Source organism: Varanus komodoensis, unplaced genomic scaffold, assembly GCF_004798865.1.
Source record: "Varanus komodoensis strain SLA01 unplaced genomic scaffold, ASM479886v1 scaffold15, whole genome shotgun sequence".
In the NCBI taxonomy this organism is placed as follows: Eukaryota; Metazoa; Chordata; class Lepidosauria; order Squamata; family Varanidae; genus Varanus; species Varanus komodoensis.
Window position 1 is genome coordinate 8,219,131 of NW_025335440.1, and position 6,481 is coordinate 8,225,611.

A 6,481-nucleotide genomic window follows, 5' to 3' on the forward strand; every position below is an offset into this window, starting at 1 on the left:
CCCTCTCTGCAAACACACACACACCCCGATTCAGTGTGGCGGCTGTTTTTTAAGAAGGCACGGGATGGGGTCCCACTGACAGCCCTTCCACAAATGTTCGGGTGCTGGGTGCCAGCATCAGCCCAGCCCCGAGACGAGGGAAGATTTTAAAGCAAGTTTCTGCTCAGAGCATCTGCAGCTTGCCCCCAAATGTTTGCCTCATGACATTTGAAGACAATGCTGAGGCTTTTTCTGAGGCCGAACAGCTGAGCAAGGGCACATGAAGCCAAGAGCGTGGACAAGACGGGCGGAATTCCACAGGAACAGCCTCGCTCACTCGCTCGCATTCAGCTCCCCGGCTGCCGCTCTCCGATTCCCAGGCACTTCCCAAACAGTGCTTTGAATCGGCTCGCACGAGCATCCGGCCGTTGGCCTCGCAGTAGCGTGGCAACCTGCAACCTGCCGTCCTTTTGCTCGGCTTTCTTTTGTTTTGTTCGTGAAGGTACAAGACCTTAGGAGAAAATAACTCCATCTCGCCCACTCTTCATGCTGCCTGAGCCCCAGAGCCCCGGCATTTCCAAGGGGGAGATGTCTGGAGAATCCAGATGCCAACACCCTTGGAAACCTTTAACAGCTTCTTTAATCACTGGGGTCAGCCGGGGGAGCTGCTCTCGGGAGGCTTCGTTCCTGGGCGTCAGGACCCTGCCGTTGTCCTCTCTGCTGCGTGGGCTAGTTCTCTGTACTGTCGGTTTTGGAGGAAATGAGCTACCCTCTGTTGGCACGAGCCTGATCCTGTGCTCGTTCAGGGTAATGGGGTGGCCACTGACTTCGGCACCCAGCCAGATCATCGCCACCACAACTTGGATGTGGGTCTCCGTGCATAACTTAGTGGGATTTGCTTCCAAGTAAATAGGATTTCAGCCTGCAGCAGCTGCAGACAAATGTACTGTGAAAACGCAGAGCTCGGGAACAGCTGCGTTGTTTTGACATCCATTCATGATCACACTTGTGGCTCACCTTTGCCACGGCAAGGGATCCAAGGCAGTTTATATTAACCCCTGCCTTGCCATTTCCACCCCCACAACCTAATGAGGTGGGTTGGGATGACAGTTGGTGACTGGCCCAGAGACACCCAGGGAGCTTCGTGGCTGAGCGGGGACTCGAACCTGGATCTCCTGAGACCCAGACTTGCGCTCTTAACCACAGTACCGCACAGGTTCTCCAGCACCTCCGTTGCTCCACCCACTCACCTGGGGACAGGGAATGTGTCAGTGGCGGGGCACTGAGTCACCTCCCAAAAATCTCGAGCTCAAGAACTTAAATAATCAGGTCGCATGTGATGGGAAGGCCTTGGAGAAGTGGCATCAGGGAGAATTTTTGGCCCCCGTCCTGCTCCGGCCCCCACCCCATGGCAGTTTTTAACTCCTTTTGTTTAGTTAAGTCACACATTCATTTCTTGCATCAGTGTGACATGCCAGATGACCTCTAGGCAGGAGTTTTTCCCAGATCCACTTCCTTTAAATGCTTTTCTAGCTGGGATTGGACCCACGGCATTCTGCTAGCAAAATATCAACTTGGCCCCAAAGTTACAGAGTAAATGTGGGTCCCCAGGAAAAAGGAATTCACCGCTGCAAGGGGTATAAAGGGGGGATTTAGGATGGATAAAAACTATTGTCCTGATTATCCTCATCCTCCTAAAGTACCTTCTGCAAAGGAAGCTTTGAGGCCGGCATTTCTCCATGCAACCCTTGTAAAGATGGCTACAAAATGGGGAATGTTGGCCCTCCAGATCTTGGCGGATTGCGTCTCCCATCATGCCTGGCCATTGGGACTGCTGGTTAGGGCTTCAAGAATTCCTAGAAAGCCACTTTTCCTCGCCCTGGGAAAGGTGCCACCAGAAATCCCATGAGAACCCCAAGGAAGCACAACAGTCAAACAAGCCCTTAAGAGATCTTGCAGCCGACAAGGCCCCTGAGCCCAAAACACATCTTGTCTCAGAGGCAACAAGAGATTAGCCGTTATCTCTGCATCTGGCTAATCGTGAGTTGTACACACAGCCCTGCACGTGCCCTGGGCCTTCTGGCAGGGCGGTTGCCCATGAGCCGGTTATCAACTGAGACAGGAAGCTGCCCTGTGGAGACAGTGCTCTGAAAGACGCGCGCTCCGCCAGCACCGGGCTGAGTAACGGCTCCCTGACACAATCTGCAGAGGGCCATCCTCCGGAGCGGGGCATCCATGGCCTCCCTTTGCTGGCAGCCCTGCTAGAATTTGCACTGCCCACCAGTTCCCCCTGCTGAGGGCGAGCCTAGGAAGCCCTCGGGATGGCAGAAAGCGCCAGGAGATCATTTCAGGCTAGACTGGCTGATGTCCGACTCCTTGGCTCACGCTCAGAAAGACAACCTAGCGGAGTCTAAAGCCGTCCAGCCGCACCTCTCCCTCCGTCTCCAAGGAAGCCAACCACCGTCCCCACCTTCTGCGAGGCTTTCCAGCAACACCAAGCAGATGGTTCTGGTTGCACAGCGGCCACGGAGGAGGGATTCCTGGCACACCGGGTCCCCCTCTGAAGATCCCCAGTGGGAACCTTGCAGGGATGCGCTGGCCGAACGTCAGGCAGGCAGTTGAAGTCGACTGCAATTTTCGGGAAAACTTCTCTAGGGGTCAAACAAAGCTGCACTGTAAATGGAGGCCTGTCATCTTAGCCGTGGGTTGGTGCATTTTTAAAGACCCAGCAGCCCCAGACATCGGCTACATCTGAGAGAGAGAGAGGTGTGGGGTGCTCACCTTTGCTCCCACTCATTTACAGCTGAAAACGGGCCTTCCCAAAGGGGTTTTTCCCAACCCTTGGGAGTGTGGGAGAAGATACTAGGAATGTGGTGGAAGGGCTGTAACTTGGTGCCCCGCTCTGGCTTTCAGGGGATGCCCAGTGCAGTCCCGGGCCGCCGACCCTCGAGTCTCCAGGCCCGCCCGACATGGCACAAGGCCGGTCCCCACAGCCCCTCCTGCCCCACATTCTGTCCAAATGAAGGGGCAGGGAAGGAGCCTGGGGGGCCTTCTGAATTCAGTGTACTGCCATCAGCCCCGCCTCGATCCCTACCTGCCCATGGCAGGCCCCTCGCCTGCTGTCCGAGATCGATCCGCAGCTGCGTGGCGCTTTCCATCCTGCCGTGAGGAGGATGGGGCAGGTCTTGGCGCATGGAGTCCCGGCTCTGAGGCCACCGGCCCACGTGGCTGGGGCTCTGGTTAATCCTCATCTCCCTCCCAAGGCAGAGGACTGGAGGCTTTATGGATTGAGCGGTTTGCAATTGTACGAATTGATGAATCCCAGCAACTCCAGGTGGGGCTAGGAAATCGCCTGGGCTGAAGTCCTGGGGCAGCGGTGGGGTTCCTGCTAGCCAAGGCCAAAACGAACAGGATGTCAAAACTTGTATATATTTCTCCTCTCCACTTTTGCTCCAGTGTAAGCAGACGGAGGGAAATCTGGATCAGGACCAGTGGGGAAGCTCTTAAGGACCAGATCTGGGGGCAAGCTGCACCTGCTATTGTGTAGTCAAGTCATCTCCAACTTTTGGTGACCCCGTGAATGAGAACTTCCAAGATGTCCTGTCCTTGAGAGCCCCACTCAGCTCTTCCAAATTCAAGGCCATGGCTTCCTTGATGGAGCCCATCCATCTCGTATTTGATCTTCCTTTATTTAGTATTTATTTATTTCATTCTACTTCTATGCTGCCCCATAACCTGAAGGTCCTCTGGGTGACTTCCTTTCCTCCCTCTGCCTTCGACTTTGCTTAGCATGATTGCCTTCTGCAGTCATGATGTGCTCAAAGTTTGGCCCTTCTTGCTTCTACAGAAAGTTCTACAGAAACTGTAGAGTAATTTGAAATAGGGAGAGGACCACTAAAACATGGATTTAATGGATGCATCTGAAAAGGGGATTTGGGGAGACTCTGGTTTAGCTGCTGGGGGGCTCCAAATTTGGAGCATGCTCCCCCCATACAGCTCACACAGCTCTTTCCACTCTGGCCACAGGTGTGACTTCAGGCCCAGCGCTGGGGGTAGTGAAGGTTTAAGAAGAGAAGCAAGGCATTGTTGAAAAATGAGGAATCCTGGCGATGCCTCCGCCCCTCGCAGAGAGACAGGAGTAAAACCCGCCAACTGACAAAACTGGACTACTAAATATCTTGGAGTGTGAGGGATTCCTGGAGGCCATTTTTGCCTAATCCAAACCCTCCCATCTTCCCCTGGATGCCCGCAGCTCCCCAGATTCGGAGTGGTACAGGCAGCCTGCTGGATGGCACCCTTGATCACCCTGTTTGGAGCTTTTCCGACACTGGAAGAGCAGAAGCAATGCCACAGGCCGGGAGCCAACCCTTTGTTTGGAATTCCGCAGCTCTGGAAGGCCCTCTGACCCTCCACCTCCTCCCCAGGAGCACTGGCTGGAAGCAAGCTCCGCGGCCCCTGCGGGTCTCTGTTGCGTCCGGCCACGCTGGAGGAGCCGGCGTTTCGACGCTTGGCTTCCCCCTCCTGCTGACCCCTCCCCATCCTTGAATCCCCCTGCCAGAGGTTTTTTGGAAATTCAAATATCCCTTTGTACTAGGGGCCTTTATAGGCATATGGCAATCAGCACACTCAAAGTTGTGGGTGTGTTTTGTTCAGGGCGGGGGGGGGCTGTTTTTTCCTCCCTGGTTGGGTGAATGAGCTCTCATTTGGAAGGTAACGGGTGGGGGGGGGGGCGGGTTGGCTGTGGGGTTGTATAGAAATAAAATAAATCCGTAAATAAATAACAGACATACGGGCGGAGGACAGCAGGGTCTGCTGCATAGGTCTGTCTGCACCTGTGGTGTTGCGGCCTGCGCCGTGATTGTCTCTTAAGTCACACTGAACATCCCACAGGTGGGGCGGCTCTGTGCCTGCGCAGAGAAGATTTGTGCACCAAATGCAAGCTGTCTTCCCTTGGGAAGAGAAGGGAGGAGCCCCGATCAATCAATCAATCAATCAATCAATCCTGAAAAATTTTGACTACAATTCTAAAGATTCTAGTCCAGTGTGAGCAAAGATCTAGGTGGGTCTGGGACTTTGCTAGGATCTTTTCCCTTTTGGCAGGCAACTCAGGCTGCAAAAGCCACACTGTAAAAACGGAGGCTCCACACAGTTTGTGGGTGGGCTCGTTCGAGTCCCTGACACAGCCTTCCTCAGAGAAGTGCCTTGTGGGATTGCAACTCCCAGCATGCCTGACCATTCCCCAAGCTGGCTAAGGCTGATGGGAGCCGAAGTCTGAAACATCTGGAGGGGCCCCGCTTGACTACCCAACAGCTAGTAGTCTCCAGGAGGAAGGTGTTGCTCGCTCGCACGCTGCCCCGGAGCACCGCTTTTTCATGGGTGAGGATGCACTGCAACATTTTGTCGCAGCTGCCCCTTGCACAGGCCTTCCCGGGAGATCCCACCTTCCCTCCAGTGCTGCACTGAGCCAGGGAAAACAGCCAGTGTTACCATTTTCAGCTCTTGCGTTCCAGAAGCCTATTCAAATAATAGCCTGGGCAGAAGCACCTGCCACCCAAAATGCTTTGGTGGCTTTGAATATTTGCAGAGTGGCAGATGCATTGCTAGAGAAGATAAGAGCCACTCCAACTTGGCTGCCTGTTGATAGTTACGATATCCATGTGTGCTAATCAATGCTCTGGGAACTACGCCCACTTGTAGAAATGCACTCATTAAGATCCTAGTGTTTCGAGATTATTATTACTACTGCTGCTGCTACTACTACTATTTTTCCTCTTCTGAGGAAGCTGAGGCGGTTTACATAGCTCCATTTTATCCTCACAACAACAGCCCTGTAAGGGAGGCTGGGCTGAGGGGCTGTGACTGGCCCAAAGTCCCCTGGAGAGCTTCATAGCTGAAGTAGGGCTTGAACCCGGATCTTGCATGTCCCCAGTCCAACCCTCTAACCACCACACCACGCCAGCTGTCTAGCAATTAATGCATTCCCTCCCAAACCATTGGCACCATCTGAAAAGGAGAGGTACACCTTTTGGTGTGTTGCTTCCTGTGCCTTAGGACCTGCAGGACAGGCAGAAAGGTGAGTTTCCCCAGGTGTGCTAAAGCAAAGATGAGCTATGCCTACCAGTTGAGTTTCTGCCTCGGTCACACTCTACCATGCAGGAGCTCTGGCACCCTCAGGATGTCTTGAGAGTTCCCTCGTTTAACCCCCATCCCATCTCACGAACCCATTGCAAAACTGAGTCCAAATAGCATATTGGAGAAGCCCTTCTCTGAGAGTTGTTGTGCCATTAAGAGCTGTAAGCTAACAAGCCGAGATTCCAGCTCGGGTGACCATTGCCCAAAAGGCCAGGATCCTGACCCCTTTGGAAAAGAGGGAGTTTTCAGGAGTGGCCGCTTCGCTCTCCAAAGCAGCAGTGCCAAGCTGCTTCTTCCTAAAAGCCCTCCTACAAAAATCATGAAAGAGAAGAGAAGAGAAGAGAAGAGAAGAGAAGAGAAGAGAAGAGAA

General features: G+C 53.7%; 1 protein-coding gene across 1 annotated transcript in view; it reads right to left on the reverse strand.

The window, feature by feature from the left end:
* The window catches only part of AQP1 (aquaporin 1 (Colton blood group)), a 29,109-nt gene that overhangs the window by 21,672 nt on the left and 956 nt on the right, over positions 1 to 6,481 (reverse strand). The window lies entirely within an intron of this gene.